Genomic DNA, 19,311 nt, shown 5'->3' with positions numbered 1-19,311 from the left:
CCAGATACCACAGTCCCTCAGGTGGAGATATGAATAGCAGAACTAGGCAGAACCTATCAGAAGTCACTCAAATTCTTGTTTCATCAAGAAAACCACACAAGGTTTCACCCAAAAGAAGTAAGGTTCCTGGAATCTGAGCTGCTTTTCTTGCAAAGATTGAATGTCTGCTTTCCTGCTAGGCCAGCCACGGACTAGCATCAGGTCCCACAGCCAGTTGACATATGGGTTAAGCAGGGTTTTGCTCCTAGGTTTACAGCAGAGACCTTGGAACCTTGAAATGGTGAAGAGCCTGGGGTCAGTGACTGTGTTCTGGGCTAGAATCACTGATCCCCAAAGCCTCCTGCAGCTACTGAAGGAAATCTGAATCAGTACAAAACCCACCAATGAGGAGGCTCAGGGGTGACCTTATTGCTGTCTACAACTACCTGAGGGGTGGTTGTGGCCAGGAGGAGGTTGCTCTCTTCTCTCAGGTGGCCAGCGCCAGAACGAGAGGACACAGCCTCAGGCTGTGCCAGGGGAGATTTAGGCTCGAGGTGAGGAGAAAGTTCTTCACTGAGAGAGTCATTGGACACTGGAATGGGCTGCCCGGGGAGGTGGTGGAGTCGCCGTCCCTGGGGCTGTTCAAGGCAAGATTGGACGTGGCACTTGGTGCCATGGTCTAGCCTTGAGCTCTGTGGTAAAGGGTTGGACTTGATGATCTGTGAGGTCTCTTCCAATCCTGATGATACTATGAAGTTTCTGCCCTAGCTAGCCGGGGGGCCAACTAGGCCCCCCGGCCTTTAGATCCCCTCCACCATTCACCCAGTGCACACCACAAGGACTCACCAGGGATGATCTGAGGAGGATCCCTCTGCCCAGATGGGCAAGCTTGGGGCTTGCTTCTCCTGGGTCTGATTATATAGCGGAGTGGGAAGAGAGGGCAAAGTGGTCACACCTGGGGTGGGAGGAGACTCCAACAGGACCCAGGTGCTCTGGGTTTGGGGGAAATGAAGTGTGGGCTGGGACAGGGGCAGCTGTGGTGGAAAAGGGGAGGTAGTGCTGAAAGAAGGGAGATGGAGAGGAAAGGAGGAAGATGTGGAAAAGGAAGGAGATGGAAAGGAAATGAGGAAGATGGGGAAAGGGAAGGAAGATGGAGAGGAAAGGAGAGAGATGGGAGGAAAGAGAAGGAGAGGAAATAAGGAAGATGGGGAAAGGGAAAGAGATGGAGAGGAAAGGAGGAATATGGGGGGAAGAGGAGATGGAGAGGAAATAAGGAAGATGGGGGGGAAAGGGGAGATGGGGAGGAAATAAGGAAGATGAGGAGAAAGGGAAGGAGACGGAGAGGAAAGGAGGGAGATGGGAGGCAAGAAGAGATGGAGAGGAAAGGAGAGAGATGGAGAAATGGGATAAAACAAAATAGTAAAAAGAAAATTGGACTGCAAAACAAAAATTCAAGTGCTCCTGCTCTGGCAGGGGTTGGGCTGGATGATCTGTCAAGGTCGCTTCCAGCCCCTATGTTCTGTGATTCCCCACATGCTTATCTGGTTTACTGAGCAGGGGAACATGTCTGAACCAAGAAAAGACAGGAGAGTTTGTACACAGAGGTTTGCATGCTACTGATCTGCTGCAGAGCAGCTCTGGGGAGAAGAACCTGGAAATCCTGGTGGGCAACAGCATGACCACGAGCCAGCAACGTGTCCTCAAGGCCAAGAAGTGGTCTCCTGGGGGGCACTGGGAACAGTGTAACCATCAGGCTGAGGGAGGTTGTCCTCCCACTCTACACTGCCTCGGGCTTCATCTTCCAGTTCTGGCCTGAGCTAGATTGTCTGGTCCTGCTCTGGCAGGGGGGTTGGACTCAATGATCTCTTTGGGTCCCTTCCAACCCCTGACATCCTGTGAGCCTGTGATCCCAGTTCAAAAGAGACAGGGAACTACTGCAGAGAGTCCAGCAGAGAGCCACTAAGATGCTGTGGAAATCTCTGGTGTGGGGAGGAAAGGCTGAGAAACCTGGGGCTGTGTATCCTGGAGAAGAGCAAATTGAGAGGGGAACCTCATTAATGCTGATCAATACCTAAAGGGTGAATGTCACAAGGATGGAGCCACTGTCCCCAGTGGTGCCCAGTGGTAGGACAAAGGGAAACGGATGCAAACTGGAACCCAGGAGGTTTCCCATGACCATAAGGGAAAACTTTTTCACTCTGAGGGTGGCAGAGCACTGAAACAGGCTGCCCAGGAAGCTTCTGGAGGCTCCTTCTATAGAGGCATTCAAAATCCACCTGGGCATGTTCCTGTGTGATTTACCCTGAGTGATCCTGTTCTAGCAGCAGGGTTGGACTAGATGACCTTCAGAGGTCCCTTCCAACTCCCACCATTCTGTGACTTCTGTGACTCTGTAACTTTTGAGGTGCCTTCCAGCCCCTGACATTCTGTGATTGTGTGATTTGGCTGCATAGATGTTTTGTAGCAGGAGAAGAGTGGCACGACTTAGAGCAGAACAGGCTTCAGTTCATTTGAAAAACAAATGCACAGTAAGTTATTGGTTTCCAGCAGCTGCTAAAGCTTCATTTGCCCCATGGAGCACCCATGGACACCCAGAACACATTACAAGTTAGACAATGTGCTAGTTTGAAGCTAGCTAGAATGTTTTGGTGAGAAGAATTAGATTACAGGCTGTGAAAGGGAAACAATGATGATGTCTATTTCACACATAGGCTTGCTGAGATGTATAAGAACAAGAATGTAAATATAAATAACACAGTTGCTCTCTGTCTGGGCTTTGGGCTGCATCTCTCTCTAACCTAACCTGCCATCTCTGTGATTAATCCATCTGCTTCCTAATGCCCCTGGCCAACCCTCCATACTACCTTAAACGTAAGGCAAGATCTTGAGTAAGGTTGAGGGGTAGGGGGAAGGTGCAGGGGTGGTTGAGAGCCCCTCCTGGGGACTCAGGTTTCTGGGAGGGGAGTTGTGTTTCCGTATTACCTTTTACCTTGTATATTTCTGTCTATAAAACAGTATATACTGTGACTATCTGCTTGTACATTGTGCTAAGCTGTACATATAAAGCTTCATTCGATTTCCAGAGCCGCTGAGTCTAGTCTGGGTGATCTTACAAAGTATGGGGTGTGGAGGGGGGCAGGTAACACCCAAACCATCTCAGACACTCACTGCCTGAAGACGACACCTTCAGGAGTGAATGGAGACAGATACAATTCAGGCCACTTTGTGAAATTACCCCAGTCTCCCACTTTGTCCTGCTGTGTTTTGCTTTCTTTAAAATTCCCTGGGTTAACATCATCAGTGTCACATAAGCTGCATTTTAGACCCTTCTCAGAACGTTCTTTCCAGCTACTTTTGGTGCTTTTTGGAGTGGAGCCCCTGGGCTCCAGCAGTGCAAGCTCAAGCCTCCCACTGGGTTAATGTCCTCATCCCGCTGCATGAGGCACTTTCACAGGTCTTCTAGGTGCTGCAGAGAACAAATACAGATTTTAGTGCATCAGAAACAATTGCTGTCCACCAACAAACTGTTCAGCCTACCCATAGGTGAGCCTGCAGAAGACAAAAGGACTACAGGCAACACACAGTCCACCTGCAAGTCTTTTACCTAAACTAGGCTCTTGTAGCATTCCCATGGTCCAAGTACTCCCAGGTGCAATCCCCAGTGCCTGACACTCTGCACATGTGTGAGAAGCCCTGTTTGTCTGCACCTTATCTCTGATTTTCAGTGGCACAAGACAATTTTGTGGCCAGCAGTTTCCATCAGCTCCAGCCAGGGCAACCCCTTTGATTGCAGGTGCAGCGATGGAGGAAGACAGTTTTGGCATTAACAAGACCATTCATAGAATCATAGAATGCTTTAGGTTGGAGGTGACCTCAAAGATCATCTAGTTCCAATTCCCCACCATAGACAAGGACACCTCCCACTGGAACAGGTCACCCAAGGCCTCATCCAACCTGGCCTTGAACACCTCCAGGGAGGGAGCATCCACAACCTCCCTAGGCAACCCATTCCAGTGTTTCAGAATCTCCCCTCTGCCATTTTAAACCCATTACCCCTTGTCCTCTCATGACAAGACCTTGTAAATAATCCCTTCCAGCCCACATGTGGGCCTCCTTCAGATACTGAAAGGCCACTATAAGGTCTCCTCAAAGCCTTCTCTTCTCCAGGTGGGGTCTGAGTAGAGCAAAGGGGCAGATTCCTCTCCCTTGCCCTGCTGGCCACACTGCTCTCGCTGCAGCCCAGCACACAGTTGCTGTCTGGGCTGCACTCTCACTGCCGGCTCATGTTGAGCTTTTCATCACTCCAGACCCCCAGGTCCTTTTCCTCAGGGCTGCTCTCAGCCATTCACCACCCAGGCTGGAGCTGTGCTTGGGATTGCACCAACCCAGGTGCAGGACCTTACACTTGGCCTTGTTGAATGACGTTGGCCTGGGCCCACCTTTCCAGCCTGTCCAAGTCCCTCTGGATGGATCTCTTCTCTCTAGCAAGTCGACTGTGCCACACAGCTTGGTGTCATCTGCACACTTGCTGAGGGTGCACTCGATTCCTTTGTCCATGTCACTGACAAAGATGTTAAACAGCACTGCTCTCAGCGCTGACCCCTGAGGGATGCCACTTGGCACTGGTCTCCAGGTGGATGTTGTGCTGTTTATCTCAACTCTCTGCATGCAAATCATCCAGCCAATTCCTTATCTTTATTCACCCCATAACAGCATCCCATCCCATCCCACAGTATCACAGTATCACAGTATCACCAAGGTTGGAAGAGACCTCACAGATCATCTAGTCTAACCCTTTACCACAGTGCCCAAGGCTAGACCATGGCACCAAGTGCCACATCCAACCTTGCCTTGAACTGCCCATCCTGCTAGAAGTGAGTGCTCTCAGATGCTCCTTAGTTTTTCATCCTAGCATGACTTCTTCCTTTCTTTTCCACTTAGAGCCTCCTTTAACCCAGCATTGGTCTCCTTAGTTCACCTCACATGTAGCCTGTGGAGCTGGAAGGCTGCCTGGGGAAATGTGCTGCTAGAGCAAAGAAGACTTTGTGGCTGGTTTTGATAAAAATCAGGCATTAGAAAGCAGAAGAAGATGAAATGGATATTCACCACCTGCCATGCTGGACCTGTTTGGTCACTGATTCAAAAGGCAGAAACTCTTCCCAAGACTGCAGCTGACATATCCCACCCAGACAGCTCTGATTTTGCGAGCGCCTATTTCAGGATCAAGATGAGCTGCTGTTTCTCTCTGTCAGTCCTGTAAGAGCAGTGTGACCCAATGTTTTTCACCCACTCTTCTCCTGTTTTCAGCTGGCAGAGGAAGCAAACATCGCCTCTTTAAGGCCAGACAACTTCCACTCAGGTTTCACCACCAACTGATTATCTCAAAGAGGTAGGGAATAAAAGTCAGCCTGGGATCATACCAGCCATGGGCTAGGAAAATTCTCGTGTTTCCCCTTCTGTGGTTAAGCTGCCTATTACAAACCGAACAAGAAAGATGATTAAAGATAGTTGTTATTGCAGTTTAGAGCCAACAGAGACAGCTTGTACTGGGAAGCACAACATACCGTGCTTGAGAAAGCCTGCTGCAAGCATTAGATTACATTTGCTCAGAAAAGTATCAGGCTGAAAGACAGAAAGACTCCAATCTTTGGGCCACAGAACAGCAGCAAAACAAAGAGAAAGCTGAATGTCATTTGAAATGAGGAAGATTAGAAAGAGAGATAGGGAGTGTGTCTTTTATACACTGCTAAAGCAGTGCTGATGGAGGAGGTCAGGAAGGGGCTGCAGCTGTAAGGGATAACATGTAGCAAAGCAAAAATACCTTGCTGCCTACTCCTTTGCTTCTGATGAGCAAAGCCAGCATCTGCATCCCATAGTGAGGTCTTGCAAGCTCACTGAGGTGGGCATCCTTCAGGACAGGATCAGGCCCATACGAAGGAAACTGACAGGCAAGTCAGATGTACCACACAGGAAATCCTTCTGGCCATTTTTCACGTGTTGGGATGAAGTGTCTTGCATTGGATCACACCACAAGGTTTTAGTAGGGCTGAGGACTAAACCTGCTCTTTTTTTTCCAACCTTTTCCCCTCACCCATATCATCCTTGTTTTCTCTATCTATTAAACCATGGATCTGCAGCTTATAAAGACATCTAAGTTGTTGAATTAAACAACATATAAAAATGCACCTCCTGATCCTACTAACGTACCAAGATCACCTTGGGGCAGCAGAAAACTCTTCTTAAAGCCTTTTCCAGTCTTAGAATCTGTTATTTCTACTCATTTTCCTTGGGGCACAAGCTGGGGTGCAGCTGAACAGGTTGTCTTAATCTAGTGAGACAAAGATGCAACAAATACCAAGGTGAGGCACAGAAGACAGCAGGCAAGCATGAGCATTGCTGACCTGCACACAGCACACACATCCTCCTGCAGCAGGGTTTGCTGCTTTGATGAATGACATTTTACTAAAGGGAGGTTTTCCTCCAGGTTTTACTAGAACTGGTCCCTCCACTTTTTCCACCTTTTACACTAAGTAATATGATGTTCAGAGCAGAAGAGGCTGTGGTTCTGTAAGACTTTATAGACTTCTTAGCCACTTTGGGAGTGTTTATATTACTTTTTTTTTTTTTTAGAAAGAAGGTTGCTAAGCATAGAGGCAGAAATGCTTTTGCTGAAGGAAATGCAACAGTTGGCTACTGCCAAGTGAATCTAGATACAAAATGAGACGGTCTAGGCCAGGGCAGACTGACACTGCTCTGCAAATGCTCAGTGCTAAAGTGCATCAGGAGAAGACATGAATTGGCACAAGTAGCCCCACACTTCCTACACTCTTTGTTCCACAAGAGCTTGCTTTAGTAATAAACCATAAGCAGAAGATGATGCTTTCTGCAGCCCCCAGGAGGAGACATCCAGAACTCTGCATTATTGAAGGAGTCCTTAACAGTCCATAAATAGAGCACTTGTGTTAAGAGGCAGCACCTGCTTTCTCCTAGCTATGGTGAGAGCATTGTGAAATAAAGGACCTTGCCTCTTCAGAGCTGGCATCTTGTTTTAGCTATTAGCAGTGAGGCCCTAGCAACTGGAAAGGAGGAGAAGAGAACAAAACAGCAGCGAGATCTTCCTGAGGATGCCAAAAAGCAAAGTGCCAGGAAACCTACGACAACGCTCCCCAGGAATTGCACTCAGGGTTTGAGCTCAGCAGCAAGGACTAAAAAGAGAAACAGCAAAGTCAATAAACAATCCAACTCCTCCCAAGTGCCAGAGTGGTTCTCCACAGCCTGAGACTCCTCGTGGACTGTATAGAGGAGTACATTATTAGTACTGACATTGCTTTGTTACAACTAGAGTGAGGAAGGACCAGTCCCCTGGTGTTAGGCTATGTGAACACCCAGGCTAAGGTCCTGAAGGCTGGATGTCCCACATAAAACAAGGATACACAACAACCCCACACAGAGATACAGGCTGGGGTCGCAGTGGCTGGAGAGCAGCCAGACAGAGAGGGATCTGGGGGTGCTGATTGATACCCACCTGAACATGAGCCAGCAGTGTGCCCAGGTGGCCAAGGGAGCCAATGGCATCCTGGCCTGCATCAGACATGGTGTGGTCAGCAGGAGCAGGGAGGTCATTCTGCCCCTGTACTCTGCACTGGTTAGACCACACCTTGAGTCCTGTGTTCAGTTCTGGGTCCCCCAGTTTAGGAGGGACATTGAGATGCTTGAGCGTGTCCAGAGAAGGGCAACGAGGCTGGTGAGAGGCCTTGAGCACAGCCCTACGAGGAGAGGCTGAGGGAGCTGGGATTGTTTAGCCTGGAGAAGAGGAGGCTCAGGGGTGACCTTATTGCTGTCTACAACTACCTGAGGGGTGGTTGTGGCCAGGGGGAGCTTGCTCTCTTCTCTCAGGTGGCCAGCGCCAGAACGAGAGGACACAGCCTCAGGCTGCGCCAGGGGAGATTTAGGCTGGAGGTGAGGAGAAAGTTCTTCACTGAGTCTTTGGACACTGGAATGGGCTGCCCGGGGAGGTGGTGGAGTCGCCGTCCCTGGGGCTGTTCAAGGCAGGATTGGATGTGGCACTTGGTGCCATGGTCTAGCCTTGAGCTCTGTGGCAAAGGGTTGGACTTGATGATCTGTGAGGTCTCTTCCAACCTTGGTGATACTGTGATACTGGAGGCAGTGAAGCACAAAGCAGTTCCCAGGTTAAGTGTCTGTGTACATGGCTCGAGTCAAAGCAGCTAGAGGAAGAAAAGGTGCATTTCAAGCACCAATAGCCCTAGAAGGGCTTCTGAAGAAGAGCACTACTGCTGTCAGAGACTGCATTTTTAAAACCCATTGGGTATTTTATTATATCATGGGAATCACAGCACATCTGTTCTTGCATTGTACAGACCTAGCCCCTGTCAGGCCTGTCTGGAAAAAAAAAACAATAGGGAAAATCTGTATTCCTCTCTGGAAACATTCACCCAAACAGCAGTACAGCTCAAATTAATATAATTATAACTATATTTCTGTTCTTACAGCTGTGACAACAGAGACATCTCAAACGACATTGCTGCCTCTCCCATGCTAACTGGGACATTTTGTCCTCATTCAGCATGTTAAAGCCACTGCCACAAAGAAAGTTCTTCCTAATAGGTTTTCCATGACAGATGATGGGATGTTTCACAAGAGCCTACAGTTCTCCATCCTAACTTTAGAAACAGACCAGTTAGATCCAGTCCTGACCACGCTGCTGAGAGAACCCAAGCTCTTTCCGGCTCCCTGAAGTGAACAAGCAGGTGCCAAAGTCTGCACCCCTGGAGAAAGCAGCTAGGAATAACTGAAGTGTGCTATCAGGCAGGTTCACAAGTTGCTAGACAGATCAGCAGGAAGAGAAGTCCAGCACGTGTGGAGGAGAGAGATTGATTTTTCACAAACAACACAGACACAGAGGGATAAGGTTGTATTAAGCCTATTTTCCACTTCCCCTTTGCAAAATGGCTGTGGTTTGCCCAGTCTGTGGCTGAACTGGATACCTAATTAGCCCCTGAGGTGAGCAGGTTTTTCTGCAGATAGGGGTTTAAAATGCATTTGTTGGAAAGCCCAAGACAGAAAGTGGCAGGAAACAAGGAATAAGAAATGCTGTGGGAAGAGTGGAGGGAGGAACATCCTCCAGCCCTTCCCCTTTCAGCCTTTCATTACTAGTGGGCTCATAACTGCGCTCTTGGTGCTACAAGATCACAGGACTGCAGGACATTAGGGGATGGAAGGGACCCAATGAGACCACTGATAGCTCTGGAACAAATTCTGAGAAGGGACTAAAGATGCAGATTGGAAGACACCGTGGATATGTGCCTGATAAGCACATATCAAAAAGGCCTCTTATCCCCTTAAGTACACTGACACACAGCAGCAATCAGCTGCAGCCAACTGTATTATCTCTTCATGTGCTCTTCTCCCCTGGACCAGTTTGTCTCATGCTACACCTTAAAAGATCTGACAGCTGGGAGATGTAGCAAGTGAGATCTCGCACCACAAGACATCAATTAGTTTGACTGCATCTACTCAAGGCTATTTATTTTCCTCCAATGCAAAGCAGAAACGTTTAAAACCTTGCTGTACAGTCACGAGAACAAGCAAACAGAGCCTCTCAAACCTGACAGTTACACTCTCTTGTGCACTTCTTTGCACATCTGTGACTGCTGAGCCACTGTGACAATTCTTCCCTTCACCAGCAATTACTACTGATTAGCCATAGAACTCCAGGCCACACACAGCCTCGGTGCTGATGCCCTCTGAGACCCTGGCTGTTTCCTTCTCCCAGGGGCCACCTCTCACAGCCTCATTAGCCCCCAGACCAGATTTTTTTCCATCATCTCTGCAATTTTTAGTTGTTTTTTTTTTTTAGGGAAGAAATTTAAACAAAACCAAGAGAAGAGGAGGCTGAGGGAAGACCTCACTGTCTATGACTCCCTGAAAGGAGGTTGGTGCAAGGTGGGGCTTGAGCTCTTCTCCCTAGCAACAAGCGATAGGATGAGAAGAAACATCCTCAAGTTGCACCAGAGGCAAATTACATTGGATATTAAAAGAAATTTCTTCACTGAAAGGATTCTTAACCCCTAGAATAGGCTCCCCACAGGGATGTTTGAAAGACACAGAGATGTGATGCTGAGGGCCATCGTTTAGCACCAGGCTTGGCAGAATTAGTTAATGGCTGGAGTCAAAGATCTTAAAAGACCTACAATTCTATGGTTATTTCCACCAAGGCATAGGTGGCAGCAGCTCTGGAGCTCTGATCAATTCTGAAAAGTCAAAGAGGATAAGCCTGCTGAGTGGAAACAAGGAGATATCACTTGCTGTCATCAGAGGACCTCCTGGGAAGAGCTGAACCCTGAGTGTCCCAAAGATTGAGAGTGTAAATTGATATGTGCTCCTTCGCTTCGCAGAACGTGTGCGTCATATGAGGCAGGGGTAGCTGTTACCACGGCAACTAATCTAATATTTATTTTAATTTTTAGCTCTAGTCAGATCACAGCAGATAGGAAATAGCCATGCTCAGAATTAGAGCAATTGTATGTGTAAACACGTGCCCAGGAACGATGTAATTGCATCTGGGGCTGTAGTTAAACATGGGCGAAAACGAAGCTCCTCTACGGGAAGTGCATTTTCTACTTGTTAAGGGAAGAGAATGGAATTGGACTCGGTCTCCAGAGACACACAGGATAGAGACAGCTCCACGCACAGCCATCCTGCTGAGTGTAGCTGATCCTATCACTGCCCAAGGGCAAAGGAGAGCAGACAGCTTCTATGCCTTGCATTTGGGGAAGTGCCTTGTCCTGTCTCACACTGTCAGCTCATTCTCCCTCCCATCACAAAGCGCAAGGACCACTTGACCATGGCTTAATCCAATAGCCCCAGTATCTTAAAAAACATAGTCCAGGCAACAAGCCAAACAGAGCCTGGGCTGCATCAAGAGAAGTGAGACCAGCAGGTCGAGCACAGTGATCCTCCCCTTCTACTCCACACTAGTGAGACACCACCTGCAGTACTGCATCCAGTTCTGGAGCCCCTGTTACAAGAGGTATGTGGATGTGCTGGAAGGCATCCAGAGAAGGGCCACGAGGATGATCAGAGGGATGGAGCAACTGTTGATTCTATGATTCTATGATTCTATGATTCTATGCTATGAGGAGAGACTGAGAGACTTGGGGCTGCTCAGTCTGGAGAGGAGAAGGCTCCAAGGTGACCTTCTTGTGGCCTTTCAGTATCTGAAGGGGGGCTACAAGAAAGCTGGGGAGGGACTTTTTAGGCTGTCAGGGAGTGCCAGGACTAGGGAGAATGGAACAAAGCTAGAGATGGGTAGATGCCGACCGGATGTTAGGAAGAAGCTCTTCAGCATGAGGGTGGTGAGACCCTGGAAGGAGTTGCCCAGGGAGGTGGTGGAAGGTCCATCCCTGTAGGTGTTTAAGGGCAGGCTGGCCGAGGCTCTAAACAGACTGATGTAGTTTGAGGTGTTCCTGCCCATGGCAGGGAGGTTGGACCTAGATGATCCTTGTGGTCCCTTCCAACCCTGACTGATTCTGTGATTCTAATACGCCCTCAACACAGTAACACTATCCCAAAGTAATACAGCTCAAGAAGAAATATGTTTGAGATCTTTTCTTGACTCACTACACAGCTGGCAACCACTGCTGCCCATTCTCAGAGCAGAAAGCTAAACAGAGAGTGCAAACAAGCCAAAATCAGGGATGCCAAGTTTGAAAACCTTCAAATTCCAGGTGTCAAAATTCTTGAAGCTCTGAGCAAGGAAAGTGTGCAGTGTCCTACGTACAATATGCCTCAACACTGAAGATAGTGTGCCAGATATTCCTTAATGCCAGGTGGAGATATATAGGGCAACAAAAAGCCTTAAGCACATTCCTAAGGATTCCGGTACCTGCGTGGTCCTCAGTCAGGTACCAACTTAGGCCACTGTCATCATCACAGGCTTCCAAACATGACAAGCCAGATCCTCTCCTGCTCTGAACTGGAATACTTCCCACAACATCACCACCAAAGCTACACTGGTTATCATCAGCTTTGTTTCATCAAAGTGTCCTTGCAAAGAAACTCTTTTTGAGTCTTTTTCTAGTTTTTGCTGCTGTCTCCTTTTACCTGGAGAGCAGAATCTTCCAAGAAGAGGTCACAGCAGGAGACCAAACTCTGGCACTGATGCCACCACTGCCAATTAGGAAGGGAACTTGCAAACTTACAGTCTAAGGAGACCCCACACAGTAAAATTCATCACCTGCAGGACCCACCCTGAAACATCCTGAATCAAGAAAAACTACAGCTATAACTCAGCCTGTCTCCAGAGATACAAGGCTGTAGGAAGGTTGTGTCATAGGTGAACTGGACAGGAAGGAAACCTGGAATAGAAAGTCCTCTTTGAGCATCATAAAGAAGACAGACAGCTCTAGGGTTATCACAGGATCACAGAATGTCAGGGGTTGGAAGGGACCCAAAGAGATCATCGAGTCCACCCCCCTGCCACAGCAGGACCATACTATCTAGCTCAGGTCACACAGGAACACATCCAGACAGGCCTTGAAAGGCTCCAGAGAAAGAGACTCCACAACCTCTCTGGGAAGCCTGTGCCAGTGCTCTGTGACCCTTCCAGTCAAGAAGTTCCCCTTTGTGTTGAGCTGGAACCTCCTGTGCTGCAGCTTCCATCCACTGCCCCTTGTCCTATCCCAGGGAGCAAGTGAGCAGAGCCTGTCCCCCCTCTCCTGACCCCCAGCCCTCAGATATTTATAAACATTTGTTACATCCCCTCTCAGTCTTCTCTTCTGCAGACTAAGCAGCCCCAGGTCCCTCAGCCTCTCCTCACCAGGCAGTAATCCAGTCCCCTAATCATCCTTGTAGCCCTCTGCTGGACCTTCTCCAGCAGATCCCTGTCCCTGTTAAACTGGGGAGCCCAAAACTGAACACAGTAGTCAAGATGAGGTCTTGCCAGGGCAGAGTAGAGGAGGAGGAGAACCTCCCTTGATCTGCTGGATACACTTCTTAATGCATCCTAGGATTCCTTCCCTTCAGATATTACTCAACTCAACCCCTACCTTCAGTTCCAGAGCTCTCCTTAGCACAGGAGGAGGCAGGCTGGACAGGCTGTCTGTTGGCTGAGGCCAACAGTACAAGGTTCAATAAGGTCAAGTGCTGCATCTGGGCTTCAATAACCCCATGCAGCATTACAGGTTTGGGGTACTGTTTGTTATTCATGAGGCCACACTTCAAATGTTGTGCTGTTTGGGGCTTCTCACTACAACAAGGACACTGAGGTGCTTCAGCGTATCTGAAGAAGAGCAATTAAGATGTTCAAGAGTCTTGAGCACAAATCTTATGAAGAACAACTGAAGGAACTGGGTTATTTACTCTTCAGAGGGGTGGCTGAGGGAAGACTTCATTGCCATCTACAACTACCTCAAAGGAGGTTGGAGTCAGATGGCATTTGGTCTCACATGCAGCAAGTGACAGGACAAGAGGAAATATGCTCAAGCTGTGCCAAAGGAGGTTCAGGCTAGATAACTGGGAAAAAAATCTTGACAAACAGGGCTCTCAGGCATTGGAATGGGCTGCCCAGGGAGGCTCTGGGGTCACCATCCCTGGAGGCATTTAAAAAATGCCTGGATGTGGTGCTGAGGGACACAGTTTAGTGGTAGTAGCTTGGCAGTTGTGGTGAGATTGTGAGCTCTAGGAGAGTAGTTAGACTTGCTCTCAGAGGTCTCTTCCAACCTTGGCAGATTTTATGAAACCAGGATGACAAAATAACAGGTTCCCTAAAGGTGAAGTTCTGCTTTGAAGCAGTGACTTAATTCGGGCAGATGAGATAGGTGTTTAGAGAGAGATGGATGTTTGTGCCTGGAACAAGAACAAGCAGAGGAAGCAGCTCAGTAAATGATACGGTTTTAGGTATTTTTAGCAATGCAATGCAGCAGCAAGAGGGAAGCAAACAAGAAAGAGCAAGAAACAATGAAAACCAGTTCAGCTTCAACCCAATACAACAGGGCCACAGCGATGCACCAAAGCAAACTCCTGGCTGACACCTCTCTAGGCAGTCTACAATAAATCCATTCCTAAGATCTCGCTGTCCAAGAGAGGGTCTAAGCCCAGAGTGAGGTTGAGCACACCTCATCCTAATGGATTTTAATCATTGTCTTGGGTTCAAATGCAGGTTCCCAGAGACTCTTATAAATTTGGTAGACCCAATGACAATTTATAGAATTTATAGAGTGCCCTCCCCTCTTCCCCCTCCTTTCCCAAAAGACAGGGAGAGAGAGAAAGGTAGGGACACCCAAATAAATCAATCTCACTCGATTTGGAAGTTAAAAAGGAAAAGTTTAACAATAACTTAGAAAAGGGTATTGGAGGTAGGGGAGTTTACAAAGGATAAGGAAGGGAAAACAGCAAAATACAAAAAGGGATGGATACAACCCGAGCAATGTGATGGTGTCTCTGCCTGGTGGCTGCCACGTGGTGTGCTGGTATGCAGTATCAGTGTGTGGTCATGAGTGAACGCAGGAAAAGAGAAAAGGGCAGAGATAGGAGAACTCCTGTCTTTTATACCACAGGAAGTGGGGGGAGTGGGCTAACCATCACCTGGAGTGTGGCCCACCCCTGAGGAGGGGCCAAGACCCCTAGGGTCAGGTTCAGGGTCACTCCCCCAGGAGTGTTAACCCTATACAATCATGAACCACCAGGACATATCCTTCTTCATCCATCTGCTCCTGGATGCTGCTGGGAACTCTCCAATCACTTCTGACTGCAAAAACAGCATCCACAATTAATAATGTGCAGGCACCCTCAATTGTTCATCTTGGCAGCCACCTGGCTTCATATCACATCTATCTCTGCTATACAAAGTAAAAGGGCATTTTACCTCCTGCCACAGCCGAAGGACAGACTAAGAAACAATCAAAACTGGTGTGAAAGAGAAGACAAGTAAGAGGCAGAGAGGAGGGTGCCCAGAGTCACACCCATGCAAACAAAAGAGGGAGCTGCCTTCCAGAAGCCACATTCCCAGTCTGCATTCTCTGAGGACCAATTTTGAGCCATACTCCATGGGATCTCGGTTACTCATTTTCTCTGTTTTCCTTTGGTTTTCTTTCCCACTGTCCTCGTTTTGGTTCATCTCAGTTTCCATTCTGCTGGCTCTGAGAGCAAACAAACACAACAAGTCAGATCTTTAACTGTTCTAATTTGGTGCAGTTCCCTGGATGTCTGTGCAGCAAGGCTGATTTAATTCAGCCTTCTGTCTTCAAAGGGCATTTTAACAGCAGTTACAGGCCAGATGAGTGGGATTTTAATTTCCAGTTAAGCCAATTTAGCTCAGTTCAAAAATGCCAAATTTTGCCCAGCTCTACCATTCAGCTCAGTGCTCTGCATTTTGTACAAATGCTTATACATAACAGAAAAGAAATTAGAAAACATGATGCCTGGGATCAGGGCACTCTCTTGGAGCCAAGTCTGCACAGCACCTCATCTAAGAGAAACTTGTGCCACAGAGGAGGCTTTCAGATGTACATTTTTAAGTCAATATTTAAGACAAACATCTCGACTGTATTAAGCATCCCATCCCACATCCACTGCTGAGATTTGTCCCCAGGACCTAAGATGAGCATCTTTCCTGCTTTGCAGAGAACATCACATGGTTAATGATGCTGAACTTGGATGCAGCACTTGGTGTAGCTTTAGTTCAGCTGCAGAATTTCACTGAGCAGGCATTCGAGATTAGACCTCTGGTTTCAGGCAAGCTGCTGGCTTGTGGGATGACTTATCTGAGCCACATCAGAATCACACAGAATGTCAGGGGCTGAAAGAGACCTCAAAAGGTCATTCAGTCCAACCCCCTTGTCAGAGCAGGATCACACAGGAATGCATCCAGGCAGGTTTTGAATATGTCCAGAAAGGGAGATTCCACAACTCCCCTGGGCAGCCTGTTCCAGTGCCCTGTCACCATCACAGGGAAAAAAATCCTCCTCATGTTTAAATGAAACTTCCTATGCCTCAGATTCCACCCATTGCCCCTTGTCCTGTCACTGGGCATCACCCAGCAGAGCCTGGCTCCAGCCTCCTGGCACTCACTTTCACATATTTATAAGCATTGATGAGGTCACCTCTCAGTCTCCTCTTCTCCAAGCAGCACAGCCCCAGCTCTCTCAGGCTCTCCTTGTAATAGAGGTGATCCATTCCCTTCATCATCTTTGTGGCTCTGCTCTGGACTCTCTCAAGCAGCTCCCTGGCCTTCTTGAACTGGGGGCCCCAGAACTGGACACAATACTCCAGATAAGGTCTCACCAGGGCAGAGTAGAGGGGCAGGAGAATCTCCCTCGACCTACTAACCACAGCCCTTCTAATACACCCCAGAATGGCACTGGCCCTTCTGGCTACAAGAGCACAATGCTGGCTCATGGTCAACCTCCTATCCACTAGGACCTCCAAATCTTCTTCCCCTTCATTGCCTTCCAACAGGTCAGTCCCCAGCCTATACTGATATCTGAGGCTGTTCTTTCCTAGCTGCAAGACTCTACACTTGCCCTTTTTGAATTTCATTACATTTCTTCCTGTCCAGCCCTCCAGCCTGTCCAAGTCTGGCTGTATGACAGCACAGCCTTCTGGTGTGGCAGTCACTCCACCCAGTTTGCCAGTTCAGTGTCTTCAGCAAACTTGCTGACAGTGCACTCTGTGCCCTCATCCAGGTCATTGATGAATATATTGAACAGAACTGGCCCCAGTACTGACCCCTGTGGGACCCCACTAGTCACCTCCAACTAGATCCTGCCCCCTGACCACAACTCTTTGGCTTCTTTCCTTCAATCAGTTCCCAATCCACCTGACCATCCAGACCACATCTTCTATTTCTGCCAAACTGTGGCAGCTATTACCCTGCAAAAGAGATGAGGGACTTTACAAACGTCCATCTTTGCTTGAAGGTCAAGTGAGACTCTTCAGGCAACCAGAGCTGCTGTACTCTGCTCTAGCAAGCAGAGGTAGAGATGCAGGAAAGAGCAAATGCAAGGAGGGTCAAGGACTAAACCATCACCTGAAACCTACCAGTGTGAATGCTGATCTGAACAAACTCAAGCCAGTACAATCTTAGTGCTGTTTTAAAGGGGATTAATCAATGTGCAAAACACAGTCATTAGCTTTGTGCTGGGATTTTTGTTTTATTTCTATATATATATAAAATCCCATCAGCTTTTAAAAAGAAAAAAAAAAACCCAAACCAAACAACCAAACCACAAAGCTCTTTGTACAAACTCTCATTCTCATAAACATGGAAAGAAGCAGGGCTGCCAACAGCTACAGTTACACCCAGCCTCTGAATCAATGCAACTGAATCTCTTTGGTGAGTTAAGGTCCTTTCTCCCATCCAGTCTCCAAGCTTGCAGACATTGAGACAAAATAGGAAGTTCTTCACAGAGAGAAGGATTTGCCATTGGAATGGACTGCCCAGGGAGGTGGTGAGGTTGCCATCCCTGGAGGTGTTCAAGAAAAGCCTGGATGAGGCACTTAGTGTCATGGTCTAGTTGACTGGATAGGACTGGGGGATAGGTTGGACTGGATGATCTTAGAGGTCTCTTCCAACCTGGTTGATTCTATGAAAATGAGGTTGCAGAGAGATCTCTATCATTATTCATTTCTTCCATGCACACTTCACTTCTGTCCTTTGTCCTCCCATGCATGGGATTCTGTTTGTTTTTCCTTCCTTGCCCACTTAAGCTAAACCGACAATGTTTTGTTCTGCATTTTCACGGCTATTCCATAGTGATTTGTTAACAGTGTTGGGTTTGCAGTCAAAGGACTGGAAAGATAAAAAGTCGGCAAGCTGCTTCCCTCATTAGGGAGCACAGCTCCCAAGCAGTCAAATGCCAGCCTATTAGCTAAATTATTCAATAGGGAAAAAAAAAACATGATAAATACAATTATATATATATATACATATAAAAGCTACCACAAGAGTGAGGAGGGAAGGGAGGGAAGGGAAGCTTGTTAACTTTGGTGCTGTTGGTAAAGCTTGGCAGCATTCCTCAAAACTCAGTTTGGGATTAAACCCAAAGGAACTGAAGGTAAGGCTGAATGGCTGCACAGCAGCAGACAGGAGCTGGCATTCATAATTCAGCTATTGGGCTGTATTGTTGCTCTCCTGAACTGATAAAGAAGGAGCCCACAGGAGGAGCATTTCCAAAGCTGTAATGTAAGGCATCTGTTTATGTGCAGTTTGTAACTAGTGGTGCTGGAAACCTTCCACATCCAGCCACAGGCTTTAAGCACTGAAACAACTCACCATGGGGATTGTGCAGGAATAGTTTGTGTGTGTGTTCCTGTTGTGTAAAAAAATACTGCTTTAACCCACCCCTGAGAGATGAACCTCCTACATGCCAATGCCTAGACCAGCTGACACGTGGCAGCTTCAAGCTATGAACTTGACCAAAGCCTCCAAGGGGAAAGTTAGGATTGTCTGGCTTCTGCTCTCCTTCAACATGAAATGAGAAAGTGCTTGATTCTGACACAAAATTAAGCAAGGTGGTGCAAAGACACAGGCAGGAGCTATTCCCAAATTAATATAGCTTATTAATTCTGATATTCAGAAATCTCATCACAACCCATGATTTAATAGTTTAATTTTAAGTAAATAAAATGTAAAATAAATAAAAATACAAAACGTTTACATTAATAATTTATTTAAAGCCCATGATTTAATAATAATAATAGGTTCTTTGCATGGTCATGGCAATTATTACACAGAGGGAAATCAACAGGGACTCTAGAACACTTAAGAAATAACTAGCAATAACATGACAAGCATTAAGCTATTTAGGAAAAATAATCTTGTGGCCAATATGCCTCTCACCCTCAAGGGAGACCAGAGAGGCTCCTTTCTGCTAAGGCACAAGGCACAACAGAATTCAGTTAGAGAGGTTTATGAATATTCACTCACAAGATACTACCTCCTGATTCCCAGGGCTAACTACAGTTTCCAGACAGTACCCAAACACTTGAAGGGAGTTCTGTTGGTGTCTTGATAGCCTTTGAGAGGCTTCTAGATCTTCCCAAGCTCTATCAGGGTGCTGGGAAAAGAGGCAGATGAGCTCTGACTTGATCTTCGTTCTTCTTGGACTCTGGACATGGCAGGGAGGGTTGCAGAGGCACAGGCAGGATGTCTGTCAGACGTGCAGAGAACATGGTGTTGTGGCACTTCTCACCACGTTGTGAGGCACTTAATGTCTTCTCCTTGTGATGGGTTGAGAGCAGCCCTGAGGAAAAGGACTTTGGGATCTGGGGTGATGAAAAGCTCAACATGAGCTGGCAGTGAGAGTGCAGCCC

At 47.5% G+C, this 19,311-nt stretch overlaps 1 protein-coding gene across 6 annotated transcripts in view; it reads right to left on the bottom strand.

Annotated features, from left to right (window-relative positions):
- Positions 1-862, bottom strand: part of TMEM275 (transmembrane protein 275) — a 29,373-nt gene extending 28,511 nt beyond the window's left edge. For 3 of the 6 annotated variants that reach the window (XM_064147612.1, XM_064147615.1, XM_064147618.1), the window contains exon 1: positions 826-860. The gene's annotated coding sequence lies outside the window, so the exon portion shown is untranslated. Of the gene's footprint in view, positions 1-825 lie in introns of all 6 variants that reach the window. The other 3 variants (XM_064147616.1, XM_064147610.1, XM_064147614.1) reach the window with 2 other exon arrangements.
- Positions 863-19,311: the final 18,449 nt, after the last annotated feature.

The sequence above is a fragment of the Pogoniulus pusillus genome, chromosome 8, assembly GCF_015220805.1.
Source record: "Pogoniulus pusillus isolate bPogPus1 chromosome 8, bPogPus1.pri, whole genome shotgun sequence".
In the NCBI taxonomy this organism is placed as follows: domain Eukaryota; kingdom Metazoa; phylum Chordata; class Aves; order Piciformes; family Lybiidae; genus Pogoniulus; species Pogoniulus pusillus.
This window is presented reverse-complemented; position numbering and strand designations above follow the sequence as displayed.